Source organism: Seriola dumerili, unplaced genomic scaffold, assembly GCF_002260705.1.
Source record: "Seriola dumerili isolate Sdu_G_001 unplaced genomic scaffold, Sdu_1.0 BDQW01000331.1, whole genome shotgun sequence".
NCBI classification, from domain to species: domain Eukaryota; kingdom Metazoa; phylum Chordata; class Actinopteri; order Carangiformes; family Carangidae; genus Seriola; species Seriola dumerili.
In genome coordinates, this window is record NW_019174586.1 from 7,237,330 (window position 1) to 7,251,252 (window position 13,923).

Consider the following 13,923-nt stretch of genomic DNA (forward strand, 5'->3'; position numbering starts at 1 on the left):
AAGAGCCCGAGGAAGAGATGACCATTAAAGACACTCACAGAGTAATTCCCTGAAGCAGTGAATGAAATGTAGGTCTTCAACATTAAAGGGCCGGAGATGAATACGGATTTGTGTCCGTGTGTATGGGACTCATGGACAAAGCCAAAGAGAAAACACCACAGAGAGACAAAGTTTTTCTGTATTGAGAGAAGAAGAAGACTAACTCTGTGTGTACATGAAAACTGGTGACCTGCGTTTGTTGTTTACTCTGATACTATTAAGCATTTTTCCCCATTATTGAGGCAACAAATAACAATAAACCTTTTTCTCAACAGACATTTTGAGTTGTCATAGTAGGAAAAGCATGTGTCTTCTATTCAAGTCAGACAACACACACAATACCAGGGCCCTGAAACTGAAGCAGCTAAATGAAATTCAACCATCATTATTTTATTATTTGCACTTGTGCTTTTCCCTCTGTAACACGTCAAAACATCCTCCGTGAAAATGGCCTATAATGCGTTAATACAGTCACGTTAATTCCTTTCATTGCATAGCGCTAAAACGATTAGACGATTCATTAGTGAGTCAATCGTCTGAAAATTTATCAACTCTTTCACAGTTAAACTTATCAAAAAAAACAAAATCTTTTATTTAGAATTTTGTGTATTTTGATTTTCAGAAACTTTTCAAACCCATTTAAAAAACAAAGAGATCTGGATCTTGATCTATGAAGCTTATAAAATAAATATTAGTTACATATTATATAGAATTTAAACAAAAGCAAAAGAAAGAAAAGATTAGGGCTTCAACTAACAATTCTTGTTATGATTGCTGATTATTTTCTCAATTAATTGATTAATCATTTAGTCTATGAAACAGCAGTTCATAATTTCCCAGAGCCCAAAGGTGATGATATGAAAGGTCCAGTCAAACCAACACTCTAAAACCCTCCCAATATTCAATTCACTGGGATCTCAGATGATGGATAGCAGCAAATTCTGACCATCAATATTTTGCCAGTTTTGCTTAAAATTGACAGAGATGATTAGCAGATTATCAAAATAGAGCAATCTTCTTTTGATCTACTAATCAATTAATTAACTAATTGGTGCAGGTATGAAAATAAATAAATAAAGCTCCAAAAACAAATGTGGTCATGAATATTTAAGTGGAAAAATGCTGGAGAAACAGAGAGATAAAGACGTTGTTTTAAAGACAGCCCCACAGAGAGAGACATGGAGCTTCTGTGCGGTTCAGTTAAAGGTCAACGAGGAGGAAGCTGCATGAAATGTCCGAGGTGGAGTTGCTGGGGGTCCTGCTTCCTGTGATAGCCACCATATGTAACCTGCTGCCCTCTATCCCCATCACACACACTCACTGCTATCGCCTGCCAGACACATTGCAAATACCTTGGGAAATAGAGCACTGACTCACATTTGAGAAAAAAAAAAAAAAACACACTGTTCTGCTACATTAATAGCTATTTCTCCCTGCATTTTCTCCTGTGTTATGTTCCCTTTCACTTATACACACACACACATCATTTACAAACACCCTATGATACCACTTTCAAAAATAAATTTAAAGAAAGATGCATGTCAGCTTCTATTGTGACCTCCTGTGCTGTCGTCTGTGTTGAAGCCTTACCCTGCTGTTACCCCCTTAGAGAACCCCCAGTGGCTTCGATTACGGTGGAAACCCGCACAAGTGAGCCAAAAATATCCTCAATAGCTCTGTTCAGTTCTGGGTGAAAGTCTTCCCATCTGTTCAACTCAATTGCCGTGTTAAATTCCTACCCTGACATGCTGTTATTTAGATGGCTTTTTTTCTCTTAAAAAAATGTCTGCTACTGGTCTTGTCCCCCGATTGGGCTCAAAGGACAGTTTTGATAGCCTGTTGTAGAAGGCAATAGCAACACCTTTCAAAAGCAAAAAAAAAAAAAAAGAGGAAAAAAGAGCTACCCTTTCGTGTTGTTAGTAAATTGGCTTTCTCTAAAGACTATCTTTCAGACCCACTCTTGTCTGTTGCATGCTTCCATAAAGCTGATATAAAGAGAAGCAAATTAATGCAAGGACACAGAGGTATGAGAGAAAAGATGAGCGAGAAGGAAACAGTGGCAGAAAATCTCCCAGAGATGTGTGAAGGAGCTGTTGAAGAGAAGATGGCGGGAAGGGTTAAAGTGAGAGGTTTCTTTCAAGCAGCTTAATGGGTACGCCACATCATATCTTAACATGCCATTGGGTGAATGCTTTTATCCAAAGTGCTTTACAAGTGGCACGAGTGCTGAAATTTTTAGTGTGAGTGGCCCATAGATGGAGATGGAGTCCTTAACCCTAGCAGCGAATGTGCTGCATGTGAATCCCTGCTTATGAGTTGTTTTTTTTTTTTAAACTCTCTTTAGCTTCTTCGCTGTTTATTTTACACCTTTTGTCATATACACAGTAAAAAGACAAGTGAAGGCTTGAATTTATGAACAGCTAGAAAAACAACCCATTTAGCAACAGGGCTCTTTGGAGTTAAGAGCAACTTCAATTCTGTCCCTGCATGAAAACAAAAAGGAAAAAGAAAGTCAAAGTGCTCACTCTGGGAAAGAATGTGACCTTACTGTAAGTCATACAATGAGTGTTTGTGACATGTTCTCGTGCTTTAAAGTCGAGCAGTTAACAGGCAAGCACCTCATTTAGCCTTAGGATAAGAATGAACTCTGTATAAGGTAACTAGTGGTCCCAGGTCACTGGCATAGCTCATGTAAAAGTCTAAAAAATGTCAAGGAAAAGATTTATTGATTAATTTATAACCTGACATAAATTTTTCTGTTTGCATTTAACCATGACAGTGACTCTTTATACTAAGGGTGAACATTGAACTCAAACACCCTTGATATCAAAGGCATGACTCCCCCACTGGTTGTATTGAGGAGCTCTCATTATAGTCTAGGTTGAACTTAATGCGTTCTTCATCTGACGTGAGGCTGCCATGGGAAAAAAAAAGCCTCTAGACAGTTTTCTATAAAAGAAGGGAGAAAGTTGCTCCCAGAGGGAGTAAACACCAGGATCATGTTTAATTATTTAGAAAATGCAAGTGTGAAGGAGGAGTGCGAGCGATGGCCATGCTCACCAGGAAATGTTTTCTTCTCAGGAGATTACTTTTGCTGTTTATTCCACAATATTAATATATCTTAACACAGTAACTGAAAATTAATTAAGAAACCGGTTAGCTTTTAGTTTTGTTTATTTATGTGGGTCACAAATCAAACAAATAACAAAAAACTAATTCACACTATTAAAAAAATATAAATTATGGCATGAAAACAAAAACAAGATTATAAAGTAAAGATTGAAGAGCTACTTTAGGGAAGATCTAATTTAAAACAAATGAAAACTAGAGTCACTGCCTCATGGTTGAATGCCTCTGCCACTCAGACTAGTTTCAGGTTACATCCCTGTTTATGCAGAGACGAAGAAAACATTAACCATTTGTGTGAAATTTTGTCATAATTTCTTGAGTAATGGCTAAATATTGTTTTGTGAGGTCACTGTGATCTTGACCTTTGACCTTCGTACACCAAAGTCAAATCAGTTTGTACTTGAGTCCAAGTGAATGTTTGTGCCAAATTTGAAGGGATTAACTTCAGTTAATGACCTTTGACCTTGACCTTTAGCCACCAAAATCTAATCAGTTTGTCCTCCAGTCCTAGTAAATGTTTGTGGCAAATCTGAGATGGACAACCCGAAAACAATATGCCTCCAGCTCTAGCTGTCGCTGGCGCAGAGGCATAAAAAATTGTTCCAAATTTGGGAACATGAAAATGAGCTGACTGCCTGGTTGAGTAGGAGTAAATTAATTAGTTTTAAGTAAGACCTGAAATTATCTCCCTCTTTGAGTTGAATGTTATAATAAAAGTACATACTGTGAAAACATAAATATTAAATATTGCATAATAAATAATATTGTCTTCCCAAAGCAAAACAAACAAGATAATTACCTGTCTAACAGAAATACAGCTACCATTACATCACTTTTCAGACCCCCTGTTCCCTCAGTTGTCGCCATAGTTGAAAAGAGACGCCAATGTTTACTTTTGTTTGGCCTCTTCCACTGTACAATTTCTTTTTGGTTGTAGCTTTTTCTGCTACCATCTTCCTTTTACGAGTGCAAGCCGCTGCTGAAGTCAAAGTCTTAGGTGGAACTGGTAGTACTTTCGCTGCCATTCCTGTGCACCTTTTTCTCTTCTTTAGCCACAACCGCCGCTTGTTTGACCCCGAAGCACTTCAGTCATGCGCAGTAGTAAACGCGAGTGCACGGCCAGAGTATGCGCAGGCTCGCTAGTGGGAGATTAACAAACAGGTAGGCCAGCCAATCATTGCATTCAAATGCAATGATTGGCTGATTGGAAGGAGTTTTTACAGCCCTGCCACTGTAACAGAGGGCAGGTTTTTTTCTGTTTATTTCCAGAGCATTAAATTTATTCATTGCTAACGGGGTGTTAAGAGAATTTAAAGAAATATAACAAAAAAAAATGTTTCTGAAAAAGATTACCTACCCCTTTAAATCCAGTGATTTAAATACCTGAAAAATCAAGGAACTGCATCACATTGATGCAAAATATCATCAGTTCCATATTGCGGCATTACTCACAATGGTCCCATACCACCAGAGATATTAAAGAGAAAGTTAGCACACTATAAATTCTACAGGGAAATCATTTCCAAGTATGGACTGTCTTATTACCCAACCTTGTATAGATCTTTTACCGGGGAAAATGTTTTGAAATATGAAATCATACATTTGTCCTTCATATTCACATAAATTACAGTGGCATTTTATGGAGGCCATAAGGGGGACTGGACTGAACGACCACTGAGAATATGAGCAGTATTCAGTTCCTATTCCACTCCTCTTTTGCTCAGTTTTATAAAACACTGGCTGTTTAATGTTTGTTGACCAACTATTATGCATGGCCAACACATGCTGCCAACATTTTCTCCTGGTTCAGGAGGAGTACTTGCTCGCTTTCCAGTAATAAGAAAAAAGAATCTCTTTTTATCTTTTCAGAACACAATGGAAAGATTAACCTAATTACCATGAATCACCTATGCTGGCCCACAGAGGCCAGTGCTGTAGCTAGCTAAGTAATGATGACAAATTAACTGTGTGTAAATTGCTAAAAAGACCAGCCACATATTAATTATCCTTAATTCATCATTAATTTTATACCACAGTTTGTGAAAGTTCAAGGATATGGTTCATTTCAGAACATGATGCACAAACATGTCAAAATATAGAATATGGAGGGACAAAGTCTGGTGCACATATAAGATACCTGTATGTGTATCTGTCCAGGTATGTGTGTGCAAAAGAGAGTGTTTGTACACACTGTCTATGGATATAACAGACAGAGTCTGACAGAGACCTTTTGACCTGGAGCTCGTAGCTGGAAGACTCAGAGGTGATCAGGTAATTAACTGGATTTGACCGCTTAAACAGGAGGTGGCAGGAGAGGAGATGCAGTGTATGATAGAGAAGAGGAAAAAAGAAAAAAAAGGATTATTATATGTATAGTAGAGCAGAGAGAGGGGGTGAAGAGAGATTAAGAAAAGACACGGTGATAAGGGTGAGATGAGTTTAGAGGAGGACAGAGTCCATCACCTCGTTGGCCCGGCATGTGTTCAGAGGTCACTCGTCCAATTATACATTCACAGACATCACACAAGTGCACGCCCAGATGCATACACACACTCTAACACCTCCTTTAATTCCTCCCCTCCCCTACCTCCCCTTCCTTCCGTCCTGATGAAACGCGAATGCAAATCAGCTACGCTCTGCTGGGTAGAGGTAATAAGAGGTATTAAAGGTGACATTAAGGGAGAATACTCACTTCTTCTCCGTTGTGACACAATATCTGGCTCAGTGGTGCATATGTGTGTCTCTCCAGAGCCCAAGTGTGAGGACGAGGACAGAGATAAGTCATAGATAATGCACACCACTGCATCGATAAATAAAACATGCACCAGGCTCGCTGAAGATGGGTCAGCTCGCAGTGTTGCTGTGATGCTTCTATCTGTTACAACAGCAGTGATGACTTACTGGGGTTGGGAGGAAACAGCGTGCAGCTCTTGCAGTGGATGATCTCCTTGACAACTGGCACGTCCTGGGAGAGGGGCGGGGGCGCCAGGCCCAGGCCGGGCATCATGGGATTTATGGGGCCAGTGCCTGTCATCAGCCCGAGTCTGGGGTCAAAAATCTGGAGTCGGGAAAGAAACACAGAGTAACACAGCAGCTGCGGTGACACACAGCTCACACACATTAAATTAATTTGCTTCTATTTCCTAACCACTATTCAGTCATTGATAACCTTTACTGTGGCATCATTTGAGCACATGCTGGCTGATTCATGTTCCATTTTACATTGTGTACTTCATCCTTGAACACAGAGCAACACTTCTGTCAACAGTGGTGACACACAAGCAGTTTATAAATAACTGAATATATCAGCTACTCATGAATAAATCATCTAACGAAAACATGAATATTTAAACTATTTTTACTTTGTCTGTTGTCTTTTTCTCATTCTCTCTCTTTTTCTATCTCTCCTGGTGTCTGTCTGTCGGTCCGTCTCACACATACACACTCTCTCTCTGTCTCCCTCTCTCCTCTGCTTTAGTTTTTGTATGATGACCTGTATCATCGCAAAGACATTTCACAGAGGCTATAGTATTCACAACACACACACACACACTTCCAGCTTTTTTTTTAAAATGGAAATATGTTGTCCTCTCCCATGAGTCTCCTCTGCACCTGCAGCAGACAGCATCAGAGAAAGGATGCCATTGTGTGCATGCGCGTGTACGCAGTGGCGTGCATGCCAAGTCTCCATCCCCATGAGTGACAGAAACTTGACTGAGACAAAACTGAAATGAAAGCATGACAAAACACTGATGCAATGTGTGCTCAAGAGGACTGGCATGAAGTGTGTTTTCTGGAAATCTAGTTCGAAGAACTATTATGCAGCAGAGTACTGGAAAAGATGGAAAAAGTAATCAGTGACATGATGCTGCTGAACTAAACGCCATAAAGATGAAGAGCTGTGATACTGTGGTGGTTCTCCTGGCGTTCTCTGTCTCCTGTTGCTTGCACTGACATCTGTCTTTAGCCAGGTGACAGAGAGAGAGGAGGCAGGTGATAATGAAAACACTGTGAGGCTGCTAGAGCGATGAATGACTTCTTCAGGTGAGGTGGAGGAGAGGAAGATGGATAACATGGTGAGGGAGAGATAAGTGATGCAGAAAGGAAGCAGCAAAAGAGAAACAGAGCCATAAAATCTGATCCAATTATTACTACAGCGTACCAGGATATGCTGTTTTCCATTAAAACGCTATCTCCGTATCTGTCTGGGGTGTTCACAGATGTCACTAATTGTATTTTTATCTGTATTTGCTGAGATAGAAAAACAATAGCTGGCTGCTGAATAGCGACACTGTTATGCAACATATCCTTTATACAATGTCCATGTTTTTCATATTGTCTGTGTTCTGGGTCTGATTTTGTTCAGTAACCGCCTCTCATGGTTTAGAATCACAAGTATGTGGTAGACCTTTCGAGAGTTTTCATGCGCATTACACTGCATCAGTAAACTATGACAAAAACAAGCTATATTGCACTTTACTGTAATAGAAAGGATTCTAAAGCAGGATAATTTTCATATTGTACTGAAATGAGTAGAAACTAATGGTTGCCTTAAGGTTAAGAACATTCAGCAATTTGTAATAACATTGCTGCATGGTTGGAAAATGTTCAGCATAGATGAATAATAATACTGTACCCAAATCAAGTCAGCTCTGAGTCACTAATCTTTTATTGAGAAGGTTGCGATGTACGTCAAAGTGATGCTCTTTGAGTCGTCTGTTTGGGCTTAATCTGTTTTTTCATGTAAAGACATTACCAAGAAAAACATGCTGTATTATTCATGTCCTGTGTCAAGTCTGACATTTTAGGTTTCGCATTTGAGGTCAACAACATGGTGATTCCCAGGTTGCCTCCAGATTTGCTTTGGCTGATCAGATGCATTTTTGTTGTAAAGGTAAGATATCCAGCTACAGATTGCAAGATGTAAACTAGATCAAAAGTACGAGTAGTTTAGCCAACTTTGCTAACATTATACAGTGACCAGAATAAAGAGGAACTCATGAAGGGTGCCCTTTCAGTCCACTACTTCTAGATTTTTTTGCTATAGAATCATAAGCAATCCTGTTCCATGCTTGTAAGGATATTTCCTGCATTTGGGGGAAGGGAGTTGATCATAAAGTGTCTTTCTATGCAGACAATCTTTTGCTTTTCATGTCAAACACAGATCCCTTCATACCCCCCATGCTATCAATACTCACCCAATGCAGCCACTTCTCAGGATACAAACTAAATTTACGCAAAAGCAAACTTCTCCCTGTGAATGGAGAGGTGCTTACGTCAGAGTAAACTAACCTCTCCTTTAAGATTGTTCAATTTACTTGCCTCAGTATTAAAATCATTCTTTGACTCTTTAGACTCAGTTAGAGTGCCCTCCACTAAATAAAGTCCATCTTCAAAAATCTAAAAATGTCGGAGGCATGGCACTGCCTAATTACCACTTTTAATTATTGGGCAGCCAATATACGCTGCCTTACATTTTTGTCTTACTTTCATAATTAAGCCAGCTCTCCATCATGGGTGGCAATGGAGTTGAATTCTGTTAAAAACGTTTCCATTCCACCACTACTTGGATCCTGACTCCTTCTCCCTCCAAATAAATCAATTAATAGTTCAGTTGTCTGGCACACTGTGAGAGTATGGGCCTACTTTAAACACTTTGGTTTCTATTGCTTTTCTCTTTTAAGTCACATCTTTTAAGTCCCAATCATCTCTCCCATCCTTCTTTACTTGATCCTGCATTTAATTTTTGGCAATATTGGACAGAATGATGCACGCCTGACTGAGGGATGCTGCCCCACCCACCCACGCTCAGTACAACTCAAATAAAAAATTCCAAAGGTGCAGGGGCCGCTCCTGAAATACTTTCAGAATCTTCACTCAAACTAAAGATTCATTGACTCACTTTGTCTTTTGTCTTGTTGATTTTAGTCATTAATACAGTCTGTAGAAGTTTATTAATTTCTAAACCTCTCTTTTGTGATTTATCTATTTCTTTTCTTTTTCTTTTTTTTTTAAATACAAATCCCAACTTCCAGCATCTCTCTGTAGTACTCCAGAGGCGAAGTACCTCTTAACATATGAAATTCCAACTTCTATAGGGGGCTGGGGCTGGTGAGGGGACAAAGTGGCATATTGTGCTCCTTTGATATGGATATGCTCTGTGAAGTTGCCATATCTGTTGTACACGTTACAAATTTGTGTTTATTATATAAACAAAATGTATTTATATTGGTGTAAATCAGTTTTACACTGGCACACCCAATGTACACTCCACAAATCTGTGAGCACTTTGTCAATTTGTTCAAAATTCAGATCTGACTTGTTTGAGCTCAACTTCATGTCCTTAACTCAGTATTGCTATACTAACTGTTGGCCATTGCACTGAGATCAGAGGTGCAACAAGATAAATAAAGTTAAAGAACAGCTTCATTTCAGTCGAAGACAAAAGGCTTCTTCTGTAACAGAAAGGTTTCCAACCAAGTGGGAGAAGAGTGAGTAAGAAAATGGACAGGCATGTTATTGTTACTCTGTAAACGCATGACTTTTCACCATCACTGACAGTTCATACTGGTGGGGATATGGCTTACATCCTGATACTGACACTGATAAGTATGCAGTTGTCTGAAAATTTGATATATGAGCAGAATTTAAAAATTAAGCATGGAGACCTGTGACCTGTGTAGATGTGCTTACTCACCTAACGTACACGTACAGAATTTATTTATAAAAATAATTATCAATAATGTATTTTTTCCCCATCTGTCAAAACGTGATCGTATTTGTGTCAGTGATCCAGGTTTTCTGTTAGTTTTTGTACTTTCTCTACAAAGGATTAAATCTGACCCAGCAAAACATTGAGATCAGACAAAAAGTCATCTCCAGGGTTACATCCCTGCTTGCCCCGCTTCTTGCACTCTGAACTCAGGTCAGCACACTACCATCAACAGACGTGACCTGACTGCTCAGGGCTCAGTTATTGTGTATGTATGTGCTTTACTCTTACACCTGCACAATTCTGTATTGTTACTTTCTTTATCTGTTTTGCTCCACTTGCTTTGCCATGGTAATCCTGTCATACTCCAGACTGATATCCTTTTACATGTGCAAAATTGGCAAGAAATGCTGTTTATTTGTTCTGTTTTGTTCACAGCTGAAATTTTGTCTGAGGGCAAATTAAGTTTGTATTTAGAGTAAGAACTAATCTGATTAGGAGCAGAGCCGACTCATCTCAGTTGAAGCCCATGTGTGTTTGTGTAAAATTTGTTTTTAGCACATCTTAAAAAGACATATTTTAGTTTAATTCTTCCAATAATCCAATAACAATAATGCAAAAAGTTCACCCATGTGTCAATAAGATAATTATAAACAGGACTAAAAAAAAAGCAAGTATTATCAGAAAAATTGCACCCAAGCTCAATTCACCACTAACATAATGTGTGGCAGTGAAGCAGATTGGATTTCTGGGCATATTTTGAGGATTTGTGTTTTTCTTATTTTTGCAGATAAAATCAATCACTGTGACTTCTCTCAAATTAAAAGAAAACCCTGAATACATGAGTGAGGAAACATAACAACTGCAGATACTTCCACACAGGTGCACTGCATAGTTCAATTTAGCAATTAACCCATCATGCCCAGTTAATTCTGATTTTGTATCAGGGTGGAAAAAGGAAAAGATCTACGTGACCTTGAAAGAGGGTTCATTGTTGGGGCACGGAAGACGCCTCAACTGGCTCACTGGCTGAACAGTGACTAAAGTGAAATCTGCATTTAGATCTATGTGAAAGACGTCAGTAAATAGAGTCTGACATTGTGGTCAACAGCTCACATTTGATGACCGTGATGCTCGTGCAATAATGCGATATGTAAGGAAAGCAGAAGGGCAAGTCTTCCTCAGGTGACTGAGAATGTCAAAACAGGACGTGATCAGACTGCATCAGCAAGAACAGCCCATCACCAATTACACAGAGAGGGATATTATAGTAGGGTGGCAGTGCATAAACACCTCATTACAAAGATGAGAAGTCGGTGATTCAAAAACCATCAGCACTGGTCTATAGAGATGTGGAAAGTGATATGGTCAGATGAGTCTTCTGTCACCATATTTTCCACATGCGGGCAAGTGCATTGGTGGTGTACACCAAGAGAACAGGTACAGGCCTGGATGTTTGACCTCTACACTAAGGAGAGCCAGTGGCTCTGTTATGCTGTGGGGGGCATTTTTTTGGCATGGTGTGGGTCCACTTGTCCCCTTAGAGGGAGGGGTCACTGCAAATCAAAACAAAGTTGCTCTGAGTGATCACCTTTATTATATGATGAGACATTTCTATCCTGATGGGAGTGGTCTCTCCCAGATGACTATGCCCCCATCCATACAACATGAGGGGCCATTGAATGTATGAAAATTATATGAATCATATGCTGTATCCTTCACAGCCACCAGAGCTCAACCCTGTTGAACACCTATGGGAGATTTTGGACCAATGTGTTAGACAGCGCTCTCCACCACCGTCATCACAACACTGAATGAGGGAATATCTTTTGGAAGAAAGAGTCCAGAGACTCGTAGAATCAGAGTCAAGGAACAGTGAAGCTGTATGTGGTGGCCCAACACCTTACTAATACACTACGTCTTGGTTATGTTGGTTTTTCCTGTAATTTGTCACCTGTGTATATTTCCAGCAGAGCAGCTTTGGAGATTAACTGAAAGAAAAATAAAATCGGCAACATGAATCATCAACTGCCATGTCACATCATGTCACTTCCATCAGAATCAGTGAGTGAGAGCTTTCTTTTCCTTTCTTTTGCAGCAGCAGTCACACTGTCACATCATACAATCAAAACCCATAGTAGAAAAAAATACACATTTCTACACACACAGTGGGTTGACTCACTTTTTCACAAACAGAAAAGGTGTCACTCTCTTAAGGAAACTTTTACATTTTATGATTCTTGGCTGTCTCTGACTGAAAGATGGGCTGCATCAAAATTCTGACATGTCAGATATTTTGGACCAAAATCACAAACCAAGTTTACAAACCAACCAACTGGAAAACAACATGAAATGATACAAAATAACTGTCAAGCTAGTGTAATGCTACTGCTGAAACACATACTTAAACTCACTCTACAAAATTGCTTTTCATGTTTCTCTCTTTTCCCTGGCTGCCAACAGCTTCACAATCTCCTCCTCCTGTGCCAGTGCCGAGGCCAAAGCCTGTTTATTGCTTTGCTACGTTGTCAGAAAATTAGAGTGGCATCAGTTTTTTCTCCTAGGGATGTCAGTGTTGGTCAGTCGGTCAGTCCTCCACTTCAGACACTACGGTCCATGATTTTTTTTTTTTTTTCTACATACATACATTTACTCATTTGGCAGATGCTTTTATCCAAAGTGACTTACAAGTGAGGGACATCACTAAAGCTCCATTGCGGTAGGAGACCTTGGTGAAAGTACTACATCTATTCAGTAAGTGCAAGGAGATCAGGTAAAGAAATGCACCAAAAGTGCATTGTAAGGGCTAGTTAGGGATGTTAGCGTGTTAGATGTGCTAGGAAGAGATGAGCCTTGAAGATTCTTGAAGATAGAGAGGGACGGCCCTGCTCTGATAGTGTTCTGTAGCTTGTTCCACCATCGGGGAACCACAGACGAGAACGGACTGGACTGTGACTGCCTTGTGTGCAGGGATGGCAATGCCAGATGACATTCCTCCCAGGAACACAGTGGCCCAGAAGGAGCATAAGCCTGTATGATTGCGTCCAAGTAGATGGGTGCAGACTAGGGCTGAATGATTTGGGAAAATATTCTAATTGATTTTTTTTTTTTTTNTTAAACTCACTCTACAAAATTGCTTTTCATGTTTCTCTCTTTTCCCTGGCTGCCAACAGCTTCACAATCTCCTCCTCCTGTGCCAGTGCCGAGGCCAAAGCCTGTTTATTGCTTTGCTACGTTGTCAGAAAATTAGAGTGGCATCAGTTTTTTCTCCTAGGGATGTCAGTGTTGGTCAGTCGGTCAGTCCTCCACTTCAGACACTACGGTCCATGATTTTTTTTTTTTTTCTACATACATACATTACATACATTTACTCATTTGGCAGATGCTTTTATCCAAAGTGACTTACAAGTGAGGGACATCACTAAAGCTCCATTGCGGTAGGAGACCTTGGTGAAAGTACTACATCTATTCAGTAAGTGCAAGGAGATCAGGTAAAGAAATGCACCAAAAGTGCATTGTAAGGGCTAGTTAGGGATGTTAGCGTGTTAGATGTGCTAGGAAGAGATGAGCCTTGAAGATTCTTGAAGATAGAGAGGGACGGCCCTGCTCTGATAGTGTTCTGTAGCTTGTTCCACCATCGGGGAACCACAGACGAGAACGGACTGGACTGTGACTGCCTTGTGTGCAGGGATGGCAATGCCAGATGACATTCCTCCCAGGAACACAGTGGCCCAGAAGGAGCATAAGCCTGTATGATTGCGTCCAAGTAGATGGGTGCAGACTAGGGCTGAATGATTTGGGAAAATATTCTAATTGATTTTTTTTTTTTTTTACCAATATTGCGATTTAATATGCGATTATTTTTTTTAAGTTCCTTATCTTCTGTGTTCAACAAACACAAGTTATTGAAGGTGGTGTTCCTTTATCCATGTGGATATTTTTAGACAAACTTTTCATACAGTGCCACCACAAGGTTTGTCTCAACAGCTGGGTGGATTTCCATAAAATCTGTTACAAACACTTGTGTCCCTGTCAGGACATGA

General features: G+C 39.8%; 1 pseudogene; it reads right to left on the bottom strand.

Annotated features, from left to right (window-relative positions):
• LOC111232590 overlaps window positions 1-13,923 on the bottom strand; it is a 193,267-nt pseudogene that overhangs the window by 43,785 nt on the left and 135,559 nt on the right.